This window comes from Protopterus annectens, chromosome 1.part0 (assembly GCF_019279795.1).
Source record: "Protopterus annectens isolate FY-2018-M chromosome 1.part0, PAN1.0, whole genome shotgun sequence".
NCBI classification, from domain to species: Eukaryota; Metazoa; Chordata; order Ceratodontiformes; family Protopteridae; genus Protopterus; species Protopterus annectens.
The window spans coordinates 1,822,731,900-1,822,753,746 of NC_056725.1; positions in this window are offsets into that span (position 1 = coordinate 1,822,731,900).

The following is a 21,847-nucleotide window of genomic DNA, read 5'->3' on the forward strand; positions in this document are numbered from 1 at the left end:
CAAATAGTTGAGCTGTGCCGGCCACGTCTGAGATCCAGAAACAACAGAGGGGAACCCATCCCAGTGGACACGAAGGTATGTGTAAGCTTGCGAATACTAGCCACAGGTACCTTTCAAAGGCCAACTGGAGATATAATGGGGATCTCACAGGCATCAGCATCCAGGGTACTACACCAGTTCCTGGATGCCATGTTACCACATGCCAATGAGCATATATACTTCCCCCGAACTCAGGAGGAGTTGGCCAGCAATATGCCTCACTTCCACCATGTGGCACACTACCCGGAGGTACTGGGTGTGATAGACTGCATGCACATACATATCAAGTCACCACCCGGTGAGCATGGTAAGCGCTACATAAACCACAAGGGATTCCACTCATCAACTGCTAGGTCATGTGCAATGCCCAGGGCATTATCATGGATGTGTGTGCTGGCAGCCCTGGAAGCTACCATGACTCCCATATCTGGCATGCCTCACAGCTGTATCAGGTATTTGTTAGGGGGGACATCCCACATGGCCACCTTGTGGGGGATGCTAGCTATGCACTGGAGCTGTGGATGATGACTCCCATCAGAAATGCACACACTCCCATGCAAGAACACCATAATGAGGTACACACACAAACCAGAATCATCATAGAGCGTGTGTTCGGGATGCTGAAATCACAGTTCCATTGCTTGGACATATCTGGTGGAGCCTTGCAGTACTCTCCAGGCACATGTGCCCACATCTTCATAGTATGTGCCATGCTACATAATATGATCCTGCGGAAACAGGTACAGCAGGGACAAAATGGTGAAAGCCCTCACAGTCCACCACAATTGCCAAGACCATCACAGGCACAGAGGGATTCAGACCAAAAACACCCTGTGCCAGCCCCAGTAGGAAGACGGAGGTGTGCCCAATATGCCTATGCCTTGGCAAAGAGGGACCGTATAGCACATACTCTGACAGTGTAGACCCCTATGGACTGACACACCTCTCCACCTGTACACATAGTAAAATGGATGGCACACACACGACCACCTGTAAATTGTAATGTATAGGTGGGCTACTGTGTGAATCCTACATAGGCAGCCCTCAACCATTGTAAACACAACAGCTATTTTAACAAGGAATGTCAACACCTGAACAGTACACACACCTATCAGTATATGTTGGTACTGTGTGTATAGGTTCCTAGGTACATTGGTAGGTACACGCCCGATTGTCAGAGGCCATACATCAATCGAGGCAAACAGTGTCTGCTGTTGCCACAACATCGAGTAACCAACTGTCGCTCAGTGGAGCAGAGGCAATTGCGGGATCCCATGTGTGTAATCTCTGTTCCCCACACACTCTGCATGGATTCCCTGGTGCATTAATGAGGGGCTCCACATAATGTAATCATGGATGTCGTGTCAAGGCATGGGGTGTAACCCCAGCATGCTCCACCTACGGTCGTGTGAAGGTGTACCACATTATAGTGTGTGGCTCACTGTGATATGCATGCCCAATGCTGGAGCACATCCATTAAACATCACATGGACATACCATTAATAGGACTCATCCATATGTAAACTAACTGAGTTACCCATGTGATTGCAGTATGGACTAACAGCCATAGTATAGTCCACATACAAAATGCCATAACACGTGTACAAATCCCAGATGCCCAAGTGGTAAATGCAGTGACTGTCGTGCATGTTCCCGGTCCCACGTCCAGCAAGGGATGTAACGTAATCCCGAAGGCACGAATAATGCATGTTGGATGCAGGTCATCGGATCATGTTTAGCACACATTAGCAGGAATATGCGTTGCCCAGTGCTGGTAAGCATAGTTTAAATATGACTATACGGATATGCGCGAAACAGGGCTAAGCTTCTCTGAATATTGCGCAGATCACGGTCAATGATGTCCAGAATAGGTGAAACCAGCATTATTCACCCCTGTACTAATAGTGCCTGCTCTGAAGGGTAAAATGACCACTGCCAGGAGTAGAATATGCAATCATGTACACAATCACCTAACACTAAGCTACCCAAGATGTACTTATGGCAGGTGTGTAACGTGACAGGTTCAAACACAAACGTGCAGAGTCCAGGAAACAGTATACACCGACAAGTACACAATGAAAGGTGTATTCTGCCTGTCACTCTCTCTGTCAGAGATATATATATATATATATATATATATATATATATATATATATATATATATATATATATATATATACACACATAATACAGATAGAAAGGGTGATAGAGAGATATATGTTGATATATACAGATTCACCGATATCTGCAAATATATAGATAGGTCAACGACATGTACACAACCATGGAGGTACAAATAAATAGGATACTGCCAACTATGGAATGTGTCACATACCGACGTGTAACCACGAGGCTGAAAGACCGAAAGAACACAGTACCAGAACACTAGAACCACGAGTAATATTATCACGATATTAAGGGACATTTAGTTACCACTGCCGGTGTTGCGGTCCATGTAGGTACTGTGTTCAACTGTGTTTGTGATTGCCGTAGTCTGTGTATGTGTGTGTTGAGGGTGCCATGTGTGTTTCCATGTGACTGTAATGTGTGTGTGTGTGTGTGTTTGTGTCTGCATCGTGTGTCTGCTAGTGCTAACTCGGAGGTAGATCATTACGGTAGGTGTGGTTATAGCTAGCCGTAGGCATACGGTTACCACCTGTCCCACATTAGGAGGGACAGCCCCTCCCTGGGCAGTTGTGTCCTGACATAAAACATTAAAAAGGGCAAATGTCCGAGATTGTAGGACATAATTATGTCCCATATATTATGTAATAGTTGCATTAAATAGTTATGCCTGTATGTAAGAAACGTAAATGTTACATGAAACATGATAAGTAGCCAAAGTCCTACAAGAATAAGTATGTATTCAGGATAAAAGTATGTGCTATCCTGTGTACTGACCATGGGTATGTATCGGCCTGTAAACACTGATGTGTGTCCCGCAAATGTCCCACTATGGCCATTTGAAAAGGTGGCAACCCATGCCAAAGAGGTTCAGTTACCAACACAACTGCAATGAGTGCAAATATCTGGGACAGAAATACACGGGACAGCTGTCATTTAGTAACATTCCTTTACATATCGCTGTATTTCCAGAGGTATGGAAGTATCAACCTCACCTGCATACTATATAGAAACCAATTAACAACAGCCCAATGTATATGCCCATAACAAAAGTCTACTAACTGATAGGTCTTTAATTAGGGAAGGAGCCCACACACATCTATGGAATATGTAGAAATGCAAGCCCCACAAATCTGTATATGCTATGTACACCCACCTACATCTCCCACACATGAAACAATAGCAATACAGACTGTAATAACAGCACAAACATCCACTCACTCAATTACATCTGCAGAAGCGTTAACATACCTTGTGAGAGGCACATTTTTAAAGGCGCCATGTGAAATCGTAGCTGTTGTATAATGGAACAGACGGCGATGTTACAGGTTTTGTTTGCAATAGTCCCTTATCAGACGGTTGAGATGACAGGTACACTCACATGTAGAACCACATACTCTAGCCGTCACACACAATCCACGGGAGACATGAATCCAAAATATCTGTGTCTCTACAAATAGCAGTTGCAATTACACACAACAAAACACATACAGGCCGTCTTCCTGAAGGTATTGCAAATGGGCAATGCCCACGTGGAGAATTCAATGATACCCCACTGTTGCCACGTAATTGGCGAATGGAGTAGCTGCACAGCTGATGTGCATGTAATAATTTACTCAGGAACACCAATTGGCGGCAGGAAACCACATGTTACAGGTATCGACGTATATAAGGATGACTTGCCAGACATTCAAACCGTATGCTCATACAATAGAACTGTTTAAACAGTGTAAGAGAGATAGTTACGAAAGTTCAGAATGCTAACAAGGTATGTAGAACACTCAGTATGTTAGTGTATGTATAGCCTGTTTTGTATTAATTAAAAGTGTCCACAATGCATAAAGTGGGAAAAGGTATTATGTAGTGATGTCTTGCTGAGCATAGTAACGCTTGTAGAAATTGTGTGTCCTGCAGTGGGCCACAAGGTAAACATCACAGACACCACAAGGGATGCTACATGAGGGCTTTAAACAGAACAATTCCATACCACCCGCCGTCAGTGGTAGGGTATGTCCAACAAGTACGTGCCATAGCAGGGGATAGTATATGTTGATATACTGTCACAGTAGGCATGTGTATGGGCATATAACGACAATGACATGCCTAAGGTGGTCCTGCTGTGCAAGTATGCTTTACATTATGGGATAATATGTAAAATATGTGTAATGTACAGTATTGTAGGTAGATATGTCAGATATTCTACACAGCATAACAGTCATATAATGCAAACCAAAAGGTATCATCTATTGGCATATACAATATACAATAACAGGATACATATGGCTTGTAGTCATGGGACACTGTAACAGCATGATAGCTAATCGAAATGGAAGAGCTACTCAATTAACCATGCACAAAGGACATGTAATAGCTTCACAGGTTCATAGTGGGGTACTATGCTGTCTGGCAAGTCTATGTGTAAGCCCAACTACAGTGTTTACACCAGCAGCACCTCTCTAGGGAAGTGTCCTGTCTGTGAACAGCAGAGCCATGTGTTACCTGCACCTCTGCACAGTACAGCCACTGCAGTGATCCCTGGTGTACATGTGTGTCTCCCATCCACCAAGTGAGGTATCACATGAACAGTGCTACTGAGTGTCCGTGCATGATGTACATAGGAATCATGTTCCAAAGCATGGTGAGTGTCTGGTTTAGGAATGTAACCCTCAAGCACATCCCACTCATCGTTGCGTGTGTGCACATATCCATGAGCATGTTGCTCTCAGTGGCTTTTGCTTATGTCGCTTATGTGGAGTATATCTATGAATATTGTTGTGGACATGGGCCCTGTATGTTCAGCAGAGGTTACCCCTGAGTATGCAGTATGCAAATGTGTACAGTCGTGGTATCCGTATTTCTGCTGCATACATCAACCTTCAGAGCTCAATAATCCTCATGGCATGTTAATGTCGTGGTATGTAAAGCCGTAGCTGTTCTGTAAGGTACACCTTAAATGGGGTGTTGTACCCTTGAATGTGTGTATATGTCAGGAGTTCAGAGGTACAATGGGTGCCTATGTTCCAGCTACAAACCCAGTACAGATAAGGGTGGCCACGTAGAAGGATATCCACGCCACATTGGCAATATGGTTATCAAAGGAGTGGGTGCTACATACATGGGTACTACGATCACTTACAATGTGACATGTATGTAGGGGACTACCACCTATGTGATAGTCAGTGGGTGATTGGTGTAATGCAAAGGGGATGTTCATGCACCTTGTGTCATGCAGCCTGAGGCCATGTTATTGATATCAGGTATCCGTCACAGTGACACCCTTATGGAGGGAGTCAGTATCAGCTGGTGGATCAATCATGGCACTTTGTATGCAGTTGTCTGGAAAGCTAGTCAGGGAAAGTCCCTCTGTGCTAGCCTGTACCTCAGGGAAGCATTTACTGAACATGAGGGGCCCTATGACTGAGGAATGTGGTACGCCAAGTGTAACTGAAATATAGTAGGTACTATGGTATGCTACCCGCATTGGTGGGTCCTGTCCGTGAGCCACTTTGCATAACATCCTGAGACATAGGGGTCGATGTGCAGGTGGATGTGTATGTTGTCAATACCAGAATGGAGAACGGTGCTGAAAGCCAATGAGAGGACAATGTAGGCTGTGTGGACCCCCTTACCATCATCAACTACCCTGGTAACTGTATCAAAGGAGTCCACCAGGTGTAGGAGCCATGCTCTGGCCCTAATAAGTCCAACCTTGGTGGCATCAAAGGACTGGAGCCCACCAATGTCTCTGTGAATGACTTCCTTGATGATGTGCCCCATAGCCTTGCAGAACAGTCCAGTCAGGCATATAGGGCAATAGTCCCTCTGGTTCATTGTGGCGCCACCTGTGTGGAGTGTGATAACTGTTGCTGTGTGCCATTCAGGGGCCTCAATGTCTGATACAAGGCGATTACTGAATCTTGTGGCCAAGTGGGGAGACATGTTGTTCAGAGGTTTGTGTAAATCACAGCCTGGGATGTTGGATGGTCACATGGAATCAGTGTTCCAGGCCTTAGAGAGTGCAGGTTAGAACTGTGTAGTTGTGACCGCAGGGACACCGCAATGTTCCTGCATGGATTGTGGCCCTCTAGGGAGTATGAGGGTGTAATGTTAGCATTGAACCCATCCGCCAGGATGTTGCTAACATCACTCGGTTCTGTAATGTTCCTGAGTAACTGTCGTATGTCAGAGCAGATGTGGGTATTGCCATTGACTACTGACATACCTCCATAATGCCTTGTGGTACACCCTGGAATGTGTCGCAGTAATGTTTACGTAGCTAGGTTTGGAGTATGTGATAAGGGATCCCGTAGCCCTACTGAGGCTGACCAGTGAGCTACCCCACCTATGGGATTGTACTCCACTTTGCAACAGCCTCCACCTTTTGTTGTACATTATGTCCTTGGAACTGGACCCCCAGAGTGGCATCCATTATCTGGTGGGTACCATCATGGCTCTGTTTGGAATAGCATGATCCATACAGTCGTGTAAGTGCTAATGAAGTGCACTGGGGTATGTTTCAGCATTTGTATGTGCATTGTCCATCTGCACGGGTGTCATGACGTTTACTACTGCTGTCATAAGACGTCTGTAGTAGGCGTTGTAGTAATCTTGTACTGTGTATGCCGTGAAGGGTGTGGTGCCGGGATGTGGATAACAAGGGTGATTAGCATATGTTCGGAAACCACCAATGAGGGGATAACCCCAGGCGTGGAACACCAGTCACATGTTGGTAGTGTCCATGTCTAGGATATTGTTGGTCTTGGAGGTGGTGTGTATGGGTTGATCCAGCCGAGTGGAAGTTATGAATCCTGGACAGCGTTGGCCTAATGTGTCGGTACATGAGTGACTATCCCAGTTAAGTGTGGGGTAGTGTCAGTCTCACATCAGTAGTACCTGTCTGAACCCTACTGTCCAGTACAACAAGAAATGAGGGCTGGTAACCATGAGGTATGTTGCTGAATTCATAGCATGTTACAATGTGTATAGCAGTTCTGGCCACAGTTAGTTGCACATGGATCACCTCTGATGCATTGTGCTAAGTAACTAGCCAGGAGGTGTGTACAACATAGTGGAATATGGGAACACCTCAGCCATGGGTGTTCCGGTCCAGGTTACATGACTGAAAGGTGTGGTCTGCGTATAACCTGTCAGTGCAGGTGTGCTCTGCGGAGCCTAGAGGCAGATCCCAGTCACTGCAGAGATATTGAAGTGGTCCATTATAAGGAGTGCCTTGCCTGTGCGCGTCAGAGATGAAGATGTCAAGCATCGAGTCACATGACCCCATGTTTTGCTTGCCTGTTCCTGTTCTGGTGGTGAATGTTATTGGAAACTGTGCAAGACAGGCAGTATAGGAGCAGCAAGAGCCTTACATGTTATCTGTACTCCCAGGGCTGACAGGTGCAGGTCATCTGTGCCAAAGCATCGTGTTTTGTTGACCATGTCAGTCAAAGCGGACAGATACTGGATGCCTGTGGAATGACAGCAGAAGCATAGGCAACTGTTAAAGTGAAACAGTCAGTCATTGTACAGTGGAATCAAGTCTGGATGAATGCATAATGCTCCCCAGGGCTTGGCTGATACCTTCAGGGCTACAAGACCGGTGAGCTATTGCATGTCCCTGCACATGTAGTCTGTGAAGTTGCATCTCAGAGCAGTCACACTAACATGGAGAATGACAGTGAAATTGTACCTGGTGAGGTGTGGCATGGGTGCATAGGTTATGTTGCAGAACCAGTTACCCGACAGCTAGATGTAAGCGACTATCGCCTTGTGTAGCCTGCTGAGTGGGACATCAGTGTGACCGCCTACAGAGTCACCTATGACTGGTGTGTTGTGTATGTTATAACACCCTATTGGCTGTATGTGATGGGCACATGAGTCTGTGGGCTATAAGTTATTGTTGTTGTGTTTGGTGATGGGGGCTGCCTTTGGTGCCTACACAGAGTATAGAGAGGTTCTCCATAAGTTGTACTCATACTATGTGTGGCCTGTGGTGGTGGAGATCTTGTGAGACTATGTGATGAGTGGGGTGTGTTGCAAATGTTACACGTCCCCACATGACTGTCAGGTTCAGTCTGGGTTGGAGAGAGCATTACCCCCAGCATGGCTACATATGTGCATCTCCCACAGGCTGTAGTGTCATATGTTGGTAGGTGAGCATTGACTGTGTACATGAGACAATTGCTCCATTGCCACATATACACCATATTCATCATAAAGACAGGCAATAGCACTGGTATGTGACAGTTGGACATGCCTGTATATTCAACCATGTCTCACAAGATATGTGAGTTACATGTGTACAACAGCTGTTGTACTGTAAGCAAGCTGGAAATGTAAGGACAGACAGTGTACTTGTGAGAAATGGTTTGGAATGGGTGCTATATTAATTAGTAGCTCATGAAGTGCTCACAAGTTCTGAACAAGTGCTGAACATGAAAATGCAATACAGATAGGGTGTTGGATAATATCAACCCACAAGTGGTGACAACAGTCATAATTGGAGGCACTGCACTATTACCCTGCTGAGTATGGTCTGCAAGTCCATGAGCCTTTATCAACGTAGATGTTAGCAGTACAGACATAGATGACAGTACGAATGTTTTACTACATGTACTTTTGTATGTCACAGGAGTGTTCTACCAGTGGCCTGTTGACAGAATCAACACTACAAAAGGTGTCAGAGTGACATGTGCATATCACACCAGTGGCAGCTACAGTAAAACAGGGTTAATGTGTTGTACTCCCCCTTCATTGTAGCCCATACCACACAGACAAATGTGAGGCATCTGTGTATGTAAGGATGTGAATGGCCATGACCTATGAGCAATAGCTGTCTCAGTGTTGTGGACAACATACAGAATGGGCTTTGTGGGTGAGGTGTGTGACATATGTGCACAATCTGACAGCTGATATTAGCATTGTCACCGCTAGGTGAATATCCCTGTACCCATTAACTACCACCTAGGCAGCGGTCAACATTATGGACACTGTGTAAGGGATGGTGCTGTGCAGTTCACCTCCCTCAGTTGGTGATGTCTCCAGGCCTATTAGGCAGTCATACGAGGCACCCATGTCATGGCAGGGTGCCATCCATGAGCATGGAGATCATTGGACAGGCATACTCAGCACGCGGGTGACCAATATTGGATCATATATCACCTTTAAGGGGTATTGGATGGGCGATACCAGCCTTCACAATCCTCACCTCCACTATGCAGCATGCTGGCTACCTTGCATAAAGACATGTGCTACACTATGATGTTGGACATGCTACACGTACATATCCTGATCTGAAAGACATATGTCATGGACAGCCACCGTCTTACTACTAGGATCGCCACATGCTGGACAGATCCCTGTGCCATACATGTGACATACTCCCACCATACCATACAAATCTGTCCATCAAAGCTGCACATGTCATCTCTGTCATACATGGTGTGATGACCGCATTGTAGATGTATTATCAACTGTCTGGATCAGTAATGTGGCACTGATGCACCTCGCAGTGGCAAAATGGCTGTTGGATACAGCTAGGAAACCTTGCCCGTACATGCTATAGTTGATAACCATCCCTGCAAATGACGTCCGGCTAGCCATTGTCCCATGTCTATCACATGTGCAACACAGGCGATCCGTGGCAGGATGTTGAACTGCTGTACAGTGCCGTGTAGATGTATATGGCAAAGCACATGCATGTAAAGGTTTCCATGCGTATGTGTGCATTGCCACTGCTCAAGACCATTAAGGCAGTGTATGTGTTGGTATGTGACATATACACAGCATCAAGGTCAACAGCATTACTGTGGACACATCCAGGCATGTGCTGATAGGTAAGAACACCAGTGCAGGCAAACAGACATGCCCACATCAAGACAGCATTCACATGGAGTATGAACAATGTAATGAGGTGACACACATATATGGTGATTATATCCAATACATAACGGGTGTTACATGTGTGTGTGACACAAACATGTCAGTCGTGTCAGTGTCATTATGATTTGCAAAGATAACTGTGCAGATGTACTCGATTTAATATAAATGTATGTGCAGCAGTATCTCTGTACATATCTGTGATACTGTGACCTATCACCATCATTATGTCTTACAGATAATGCCTCATTCATGCCTGCCAGCATACAGCCGCCAGGAGGATGATGTCCTCATCCCGTACCTCCATGAGAACTATGAGGTGTTGTTCAGCCATGTGCCACAGCATGCCCAGCAGCGTGATGACCTGTGGCAGGACCTTTGCAGGAGGGTTAATGATGTGGGTGGCCATAACCGCACCCACCAGCAGGTGCGCAGACACTGCACGGACTTGATACAACATGCGAAACAGCGTGCCACTGCAATTGCCAGGGAACAAGGTGGAACAGGTGGTGGGTGTTTCACAACCAATGAGCCTGGAGTTGCCTGGTAAGTCAGTACTGCACATATGACTATTATATCCCATTTAGTTGCATGTGTCACTGTACATTATGTAATGTAACATCATATGCAAGGTATGTTTACACACATGCTGCATACTACAGTATGCTACCCTGTGTATGCACACATGTGCATACTATATGCTATTGTACAGGCGAATGTGTTAACATGCACAGTGCACCCTGTGGCTGTCATATAGTCATGGATAATGTTCAAACTGCTGTGTCACCCCTATACAGGTACCTCTGGTGTGCCACACAGACATCAGTCTATTGCAGGTGAGACTGTCATCAGTATCAGGCATGTTAAAGCATAGATCTATTCGCCATGTGGCCAGTTAACACTTGTACACTTGATTTTTGGTCCAGTCACGATATACAGGTCGCACCTCCCATCATTCACACTGGCTACCCATGTGCAATATATACAAACAAAATGATACACCAACATGAAACCACAGTATCTGTCATTGCTACATGTGTGGACAGCTGTGCATACAATGGTGGAGGTGTTGTACAATGTAGGCATATGTGCTATACATTGGAACAACACATGTGTGGTACACAAACAGTACCACACAGTGAGCTGGGATATGGGCAGCCCACAGGAGTCACCATTGTGTTATATGCCCCTGCAATGGGTGCACACATTGTGATGTGCCATCTGACATGTCCCAGACATGTAGTGTTCTGGCTGCAAAATTGTCACACTATCCCATAACACATACCCCACATACCAAACATAAAACCCGTTGTCTACATAGCCCTGTGGATGGTGACATATCTGACATCTATGGGTGTATGTCATATGGGACAGCACAGACATGTGAGATAGATGGCCATCACAAACATTTGGCCAACACATGTTCACACATGGCCATGGGGGATGGCCAGAGACATGTAGCCACACAGTAGATGTGATGTGTAGACACCCTTTTGCACATTGTCCACACATGGTCCAATTATAGCCTTAGTTGACTGATTATACAGTTGATGTGGTACACTGGGCATCCTAAAAGCCTGTGCACAGCTAGTGGAGGTGTCACTTAAGTCTACCATATTAGATGTGTTGAACATCACGACTGTGTCATAGCATGACAGTAGTCACCTGTACAGCTTCCACAGACATTGACACAACATCAGGCCACAGATACTGTACATTTCCCTTGCTGCTGTAGGACATCACCATTAGCTGTGCACCTCATGTGTGTGGTACATCAATGTCATGTGAGACATGGTGAATTGACAAGTCTGCCATGTGTGGACATGGTTGCCAGGCAGCTAAGACTCTGTAGTAGTTGTGCAGGGGTGTCATCCGTAGGTCTTCCAGTGACCTGTCACATGACACAGCATGGTTTGGTGTGTATACACCTCAGCATCATGGGTCACAATCCACAGTTATGTCATGGGTATGCATGCAGTTATGGCTATGCAATGTGTGCATATTACGCACTGTATGGCAATATAAATGCCTCATGATGCCACTGTATAGCAATGTAGATGCCTCACACTACCCTTCCATGCTCATGCACATTTGCTAAACATGCATTCTATCTGTAGGGCATACAGACAACACTGCAATGTGATGCCCATTACAATGTTGTACATGTGTCAGGACACCATTGTGTCAGACATGTATGCATGTTAATGCAAACATCAGCAGATTACATGTCAAGGTCACTTCAGCCATGTGTACTGTTAACCTGTTCTGGTCCACATGGTGTATCACGGGGATGCATGCTTACTACCAAGATTGTGTGAACTGCATGGCTACTGATATGACACCTGCTTGCTGTTATGTGCAACCCAGGGAGGTATGCTAACAAACACTATTAATGTCTGAGCTGCATGCCGTCTGCTGTATCACATGCATGCTGCATGCCGTCTGTCAAATCACATGCATGGTGTGTGTGTGTGTGTGTGTGTGTGTGTGTGTGTGTGTGTGTGTGTGTGTGTGTGTGCCTGTGTGCGTGTCTATTGTAATGTAGAGTCTTTCTTTGCATTCACAGGTGATGTAGGTACGTTACCCTCCTGCGGTCCATCTGATGTTAGTGTCCCCACAGATACTAGTAGTGATGAACATATGCATGAGGTACAGACAGGGTTGTCAGGGGCTGAATCTGTACCAATGGTTGCCATCCCAGCTATGTCCCCCTCTTTCCCGCACACAGTTCTGCTGCCAACACATACCACATCACCAGTGGCCATAGAGGAAGGACAGTCAGCGTCTGTTAGCATGGAACAGGAACATGTGGTGGCTACAGAAGGTGTGTCTCCACACCATGGTGTCAGTGTAATGACTGCAGATGTGCCACACAGGCATGTGGCCAGTGCTGCTCATAGGAGGACCTCTGGCAGACATGCACCTGCAGGACAGAGCGCAGCAGCTGGTGTCACCAGACGCATGTTCCAGACTGTAATGGTGGCACAGGCACATGCTGAATGGCAGAACAGAGAAGGGCAGAGGATGCAGAGGGCTGCTATCCATACTCTAAATGACAACATCCAGGCACTGGCAAATGCTCAACAGCAGATTGCTGATGTTCTGGACAGGCAATTGGGTGACATGGTTGGAATCCTTGACCATGGCATGGCAATCCACGAGAGTGAGCTGTCTGTGCTGGAACATCTGGTAGGAGTGAGGCGTAGGCCACGTGGATGTAGGCCAGCTACACCACCTAGTGCAGGTCAACGTGAGCGTGCCACCTCACATGCCCACTCCCATAGTGCCGGTAGCAGTAGCTGGTGCTGCGCTGTCCACACCAGGACACAGCAGGGCACGTGGACGTGGCCCTGGATGTTCCCAGCGGGGACACGGTTCCAGTGGACATGTGTCGTCAGACAGTAGTCAATCTGTACCTCCGCCTGGTAGTGCCCGTGCAACCCCTGGCAGGCACAGGTCACGTGGCCATGGCCGGACACAGTGAGCTGTACATCCTGGTCTGTACAATCTGGAGTTGTCAATAATACCCCTGTGTAGGCCTCACAAAAGGAAGAACTGTGTGCACACATACATGCACACGGCAAAAACACCTGTAGGGCACCACAACACCCACATGCATAATGAATACACATGTCCATTCAGATCACCGGCCCTTACCCACACACATGATGTCATCCATTGGTGTAGCCTATGCCCCTGGCAAACATTATCACCATGTGCATATGATGAAGCCTGTGCCACATCCCTGTCATCCAAACTCAAAATCGGTGCAGGGACATGCTCAAATGGTCTGATGCACAGGGTGAACAGAATAGTGAGAGAAGTGTATATTACATTAGTTGTGTACTGTTGACACGCACCAGACATACCATGTAGTACAGGTTTATCATGCATTGTTATATGTTCACAGTATGTGTCTTGGTAACAACAGTAACAGCATGTTGGTAATCATTCCCTGCTTCCCTCCTTATGGTCTAATAGCATGTGCCATTACGTTACAGTGTTTGCAGTTGGAGTGCATTGTTGTATGTTCACAGTATGTGTCTTGATAACAACAGTAACAGCATGTTGGTAATGATGCCCTGGTTCCCTCCTTATGGTCTACTTGCATGTGCCAACAAGTAGCAGTGTTTGCAGTTTCCCATGTGTAAATGTGGAGTACTCACAGGCATGTATGGCAATATCAGCATGCTATACGTAGCCTCAGTCTGACTGTTGGAAAGGCTAACATACCACAGATGTCCACACATCTACTGATCCAGAAGCATGTGGGCTGTTTAACAGGCTACAGTGGCTAGAGACGTGACATCTATACCAGGTCACATCACAGGTATGTTGACATGGTGCGGGGGGTGTACACAGCGGTCAGGCCGATGATAACGTTAGAGGCCACTTTATAGCATGAGGCCTCACTGTGTAGCAGTAATACTCTGTCACATTACAGGAACATGCCCACACTCATGGGGTCAACAACACTATAATGCACACTCCATAGTGTTGAGGTGAGGACCCCTGCCTATGTGGTAATCACCTTCACAGTACTGTGCACCCACACAACGCGACACAGAGAATGAACATGTACAGGTAGCCAGTAAGGCTGAGACAGATGGCATCAACAGGGTAGTAGACTGCATCACCATAAGGGGTTAGGGATCCTGTCTGTTCTGTATGGTAGCATACACCCTCACTCCATGCACCAGACAGCCATACATACACACACACACACACACACACACACACACACACACACACACACACACACACACACACACACACACACACACTGTGGAGTCCACAAATGTCATTCATATATGGATAGCTGACATGTGTGTGATACACACACCACCCCTGCCTACGTCATGCTTTCCACACTGCAGTATGTACAGATCTCTACAACAGTGTACAGGGGTGTGTAATAATTGGGATGTATTCCCCACCATATGTGGCATATATGGTCACACAAGCAAACACACATGGCAGTACTGTGAATGATACACCTGCTATATGATGATACATCTGACAGACATGCAGCAGTATTGGCCGCATTATGTGTACCAACGCTACCTCCGGCAATTGTGCTGCTATATGCACACAGGAGGATGTAAGTGTTACAGGTGTCAAGTGACTTACAGTCAGTAACACCTGACCGATGTGTAGGTTTTATGCCTTCACCGTCAAGTAACAGTAACATAGCATACTGCTTGCACATGTAATGGTAGGATGGCGTGTGACACACCTGTGAGCTGTCCCCGGCAAACATCCATCTGCAAAGGTGGATCACCACTTTATGTACACACATCCATCCATACCTGATGTACATCCTACCGTACTGTCAGTATTTCACCATATACAGGTGTCAATGTTGGGGCTGCATTGCAACTGCATGTTGTAGTTAGGCACAGATGAATTACATACATCAGCTACTGCACATGCATAGTAGCTGCATGCACACCACTACATGTACATGTGTGTTGGTCCTACATGCCTGTCATGTAGCCATGTTTGTATGCATTGCAATTGGTGGACATGTGTGATGACATACATAACACATGGACTGTTGTATGATATGATGGGTGTCATGGGTAACTAGTACAGAGGGAATGTGTCCTCGGTCAACATTGCTACCTCATGTACTGTTAGCATTCAACAGTCATGGACCTACCTTCCATTTGCATGCGTGTGATTGCTGTAGCCACTTGTCTGCATGGAGGACAGCAAAAGCTATGCTATGTACATATGTGTTGTGTGTGTGTGTGTGTGTGTGTGTGTGTGTGTGTGTGTGTGTGTGTGTGGTCCATGCACATATCCACTGCGATTACATGTATGTCATATCCAAACATGTGTGTTCTTTGGTGTACAGTGACAGTCATCTGTCACAGCTGTGTAAGACCCAGGGCCCCTGTTATGTGTAGAGCCAACCTGGTTATGTACAGTGGTATTATTGCATTGCATAACACATGATGGAACCCTGTCAGTACATGTGTAGTCTGCACAGTTGCTGTAGACCTATGTACAGTCCACTGGTCATGAGTCACACAGTGTTGTGGTAATGTATGGCTGTGTGTTGCTGGTCCAACGACATGGTGATGTCTGAGGGCTACATAGTAGAATGCGGTGTTTACCTCTGTGATCTGCACCTGAGACATCTGTGATGGCTCTTGAGTGTGTACTGGTCAGTACATGTGAGTGGCCTTCATGTACGTGGGGACAGTAACACCATACTGTGCCCTTCCATGTTTAGAATCTGTGTGCATGCAAGACAGCCCTTTGCTACTGCTAAGTGTGTGAGCATACCCAGTACGCTGTTGTGTAGATGGACACACAATACATTCCAAATTGTGCCCTTCCATGTTTAGAATCTGTGTGCATGCAAGACAGCCCTTTGCTACTGCTAAGTGTGTGAGCATACCCAGTACGCTGTTGTGTAGATGGACACACAATACATTCCAAATTGTGCCCTTCCATGTTTAGAATCTGTGTGCATGCAAGACAGCCCTTTGCAACTGCTAAGTGTGTGAGCATGCCCAGTATGCCATTGTGTAGATTGACACACACTACATTCCAAATGGACGTGTGATACTGTGTGAGCATGCCCAGTGACACCTTGTGTCGGTGATGTGCCTCTGTGTATGGGCATGGCCATTGAGATCCTGTATAGCAATGGTGGTCATCCAGGCAACAGATGTCCATTTTCCATGTCAGGATGGATGCCTACATTATACACACTGGTTGACTGTCTTGAAGGGTGTACTGTCTGTGGCGTGTCTCGTATCTATGTAGTGTTGTAATAGTGCTCCGTAGATAGGCAGTTGTCCCACTCACACCACTGCCGTGTGTTTGTCTACGTCTACCTTGGGACAGTAATATGCTTTTAGACTGCTCACTCTCTATACATTCCCTATCGGCGTTTTTGCCTTTGCGGATGATGTCATCCACCTAGAAGTATACCTCTGAGAGTGCTGTGTTCCAGTAATCTCGGTAGCGCATTCTGTAACTGCGTAATGCTGTAGTGTGATAAGGTAGTTAGGTGTATGTTTGACTCCCAGCCCTGCCAAATGTGTGCATGTGTGTGTTTCCAGCTGCCTGGGGACAGAGTAATGCTTTTAGATGGCTCGCTCCACATACATTCCCTATCGGCGTCTTTGCCTTTGTGGATGATGTCATCCACCTAGAAGTATGCCTCTGGGAGTGCTGTGTTCCAGTAATCTCGGAAGCGCGTTCTGTAACTGCGTAATGCTGTAGTGTGATAAGGTAGTTAGGTATATGTTCGACTCCCAGCCCTGCCAAGTGTGTGTGTGTGTGTGTGTGTGTGTGTGTGTGTGTGTGTGTGTGTGTGTGTGTGTGTGTGTGTTTCCAGCTGCCTGGGGACAGAGTAATGCTTTTAGATGGCTCACTCCACATACATTCCCTATCGGCGTCTTTGCCTTTGCGGATGATGTCATCCACCTAGAAGTATGCCTCTGGGAGTGCTGTGTTCTAGTAATCTCAGTAGCACATTCTGTAACTGCGTAATGCTGTAGTGTGATAAGGGAGTTAGGTGTATGTTCGACTCCCAGCCCTGCCAAGTGTGTGTGTGTGTTTCCAGCTGCCAGGGGACAGAGTAATGCTTTTAGACGGCTCACTCCTCATACATTCCCTATCGGCGTCTTTGCCTTTGCAGATGATGTCATCCACCTAGATGTATGCCTGTGGGAGTGCGGTGATGCCGGAACTCGGTAGCGCATTCTGTTTCTGCATAATGCTGTAGTGTGGTAGACTAGACAGGTAGGTGCTCGATTCCAAGGCATGACAGGTGTGTGTGTTTGGCAGTTATACCGTATGTGTTAGTATCTGTGGGTGGCTAGCTGTGGGATGTGTTCAGTGTGTTTTGTTGCTGACCTATATAGTGTCCACAGCCCGCATATTCTGCTAAGACACTGGGTTGTCAACACATACATTTGCCAATAGGTCTGGTGAGTAACTGTCAGCAGCCCTACTCTTACCCTTGATATGGTCTGACCCGTGTGATGCAACATAACACACGTGCCTTGATAGTAACAACACTACATGATGCAGGTGGCACATGTAGTTTCCTTTTCATTCCTGTCTAATGCATTGCTGTCATGTTGTCCGCTGTTGTGATATAAATGCCATATCTACATATGTGTGTACATGTATATGTGTGTATGTATGTATATATATATATATATATATATATATATATATATATATATATATATATATATATATATATATATATATATATATATATATATATATATATATATATACAAATAATATATATGATATATGTAGATGTAGAGGTGGACATAGATGTGAACATATATGTCTGGGGACATCAGCACTATTGAATATTTGTGCCGGATGATCTGTACGTGATAACCTGGGATCTATGTATATCTGCCATGGCGTGGTGGTAATGCACATCGTCTGTAGTGTGCAGGGCCATGGGTTGTAGTCATGTAGACACCGGTTATTTTGTTGCTGGGAAGACCATGGGACATCGAATATGGTGATAGTAAGGCACCTGTTGCCAGTTGTGTATGGATCTGAGCGACACTGAGCAGTGGTTATTAATTTGGAGGTTCGGTATGGGTCATATAATGATTCATTAGAAGACTATACTATGCAGATGAGGTTGACTATAGTGTATCACATTTATCACCAGGGTGTGCTGCTGGTCCCTGGAGTGTATGTGTGTAGTCAGCCTAGTGCAGGTCTCGAATATAGTTGACAGCATGGGAGGGGGGGGTCAGGCATACTGTACGTACATTGCAGAACTGTGCCTCGGGAGTGCTCCTGCCTTAGCACACCTGAGCTAGGGGTGTGTCTATACCTGCCTGGTGACATTGGAAGGGATGACAGCAGTGGTGGGGTAGTCAGGGTGTACAGGCTGCACAAACAGGTGTTGATCAGCACAATCAGCAGATGACATGGCCAGCCCGCACATGAACAGTACGTTAATGCGAGCAAGCAGCATACACACAGGTTTCGTCCGCACTCTACACCACCGGTGTATACCTGCAGGGACATTTCATGACACAGTCCAACCAAATGACACGGGCTGCAGCAGGCAACATATACCAACATGTGCAGGAGGCTGGGGCAGTGAGGATGTGTATGCTGCTGAACAACCCTTACCGGGGTGACATAAGACTTTATAGACCGAGGGTGACTTACCAGGGGCTACATGAGCTGGGGATGTTGGAGCACTATGGGGTGGACAGAAACCTCCTACAGCAGCTTGTTGACCTGTGCCTGACACACCTGACACATCAAACAGGCCAAGGGAAATGCATCACAGTGGATACCATGGGATGTGTTGGCCTAGGTGTACTAGCCACAGGTACCTCACACAGCACAACTGGGGATATCATGGGTATCTCACAGGCATCTGCATCCAGAGTATTGCACCAGTTCACAGATGCCATGTCAACACATGCTAGTGAGCACGTACATGTCCTCAACACACGTGATTAGTGGACTAGCAATATGCATCTGTTCAACCACATGGATGACTACCATGGGGTACTGGGTGTTATAGCCTGCACACGTAGCAGCACCCGGGGAGTGGGGTAGGGCCTACAGTCACTGCAGGGGCATACCCTCCAACAGCTAGGCCATATGCGATGGCCAGGGCATGAGATTGAATGTGTGTGCTGTCTGCCCTGGAAGCTATGATGTGTCCGATATATGGCTTCTGACACAGCTGTAGCACACCATTGCCTATATGGACATCCCCTACAGTCTCCTAGTGGGGGATGCTGGGTAAACACTGGTGTAGTGGCTGATGAAACCCATCAGCAATGCACACACACCTGAACACTCACACCATACTGAGGTGGATGCACAGGCAAGACATATACTTGTGCATGTGTTTGGGATGCTCGGTTCACAGTTCTGGTATACAGACACATCCGTTGGAGCTCTGCAGTATTCACAAGCTACATGCATACAAGTTGTTATGGTATTTGCTATGCTACACGATGTTATCCTGCAGTAACAGTTGCCGCAGGAACAGCATGGGGCAGGGCCACACAACCCAACATCACTGCCAAGGCCTGTACAGGCAAAGTGTGCCTGTGCACAGTATGACCTGCCCTTGGCAAAGAGGTAACACAAGGCATATGCACTGACACAGTAGGTACCCATGGATTTCCCCTCTCTGACCCGCACACAGTACAATGGATGCCAAACATGACAGTACCTGTGCTCAGCCATGTATAAGAGGTGCACTGTGTGCATCCAACATAGGCAGCACTCCAGCACTGTCCTCAAGTCCAGAATACACCCAAGGTATGTCTATTGACCTAACAAGTGGCAGTTGTATTAGAATGTGTAGTTACCCATTGCTATGGTATGTATGTGAGCATACAAGTGACTGTGGTGGCCAAATGTTAGGGCAGCAGACAGTATACATCCATAGTGGCACCATGACCTCTGTAGCACATACAGGGGTCACAATGGTAGCCTGTAGTACACAGGGTGTCCAAACCCACTGCAGATTATGGGCTGACCATCATGTGTGTCCGTACAGCCCACACATGTTCCATGCAGCTGGACAGATGTGGACCAATACAGACAAATGATATACAATGGCCTATGGATATGCCCAATGAATGACCCCAACCCCCTAAGACACACACAGATGACAGCAGGCCAGGCAGTTTGATGTAGGTTGTGTAAGCTAGGACGTCCAACACCACTGTGCTGGTAATTAAAGCTGGGAACTGACATACCCTGGTATCCCTCCAACCAGCAATTTAGGTAGGTCCACACGCTGACATGGAATACCCAGCATACCAGTACAGTAGCGGCAGATGTGTACAACTGTTGGCTGTGCCCCCGTCACACCTACACATGTGAGAGTCATGAGCACCACCCACGGTGCTGTGTAGGACTGTGGTTGTGGTTGCATGTCCCCCCACGCTATGCAGACATGTAGCAACTGTCAATGCTACATGACCATTAGCTACCCTGCAGACACAGCATGACACCTGTCTGTGTAGAATGGAGGGGTCAGCAACACAGTACGATCTGGACATGTGACACATGCAATACAGTTGACCATACTTTGCATGCTCACACACATGATGGTTTGACAGTATTGTCAGTTGACAACATGCGTAACAGTCATACTGGGCATGCTCACACACTGAAAGACAGGATGGCCAGGCATGCATACACCAGTGGTCCGGACATATCTGCCAGTACATTGCTATACTGTTGGATGTCTGCACTGTATGGTGTGTGTGTGGTCTATTGTCTGTACATATGCCATGGTCTATTGTTAATTCACATGAGCTATGTGCGCAGGGTACTTCTACCATCATGTGTATGGGGCGGTTCTTTGTTTGCGGACAGGCCAACACCTTAGGATACAGACCAGGTAAGGCACAGTTCAGCAGGTGGGAGCTGTTGTGCGTGGGTTTGCACAGTGTTAAGCACTGCTGACCTCTGGTCACAGCACCTTATACACATTTAGACTCAACATTTCTTTGACAGTGCACTACTGGCATACTGGTAGACAAAAACGCTTACAGTCGCTCGCTCTCCAACATTTCAGCTTACATTAGTCACTCACGCTGGGTGTGTGTGATCCCTTGTGATGTGTATTACTTCGGACTACATGACTACAGTATCGGGTATGTGTAACCATTTTGCGACGGCAGGCGTTCGACTGTACGGACTCGGTGGCCTGTCCAGTGACGTAATCATATTATATGCGTGTTCCTCATACGATCTGCTCCCATCTGCCTGATACATGGGAACCGATATTCTGCAATGCTGATATGTGACTTGAGTT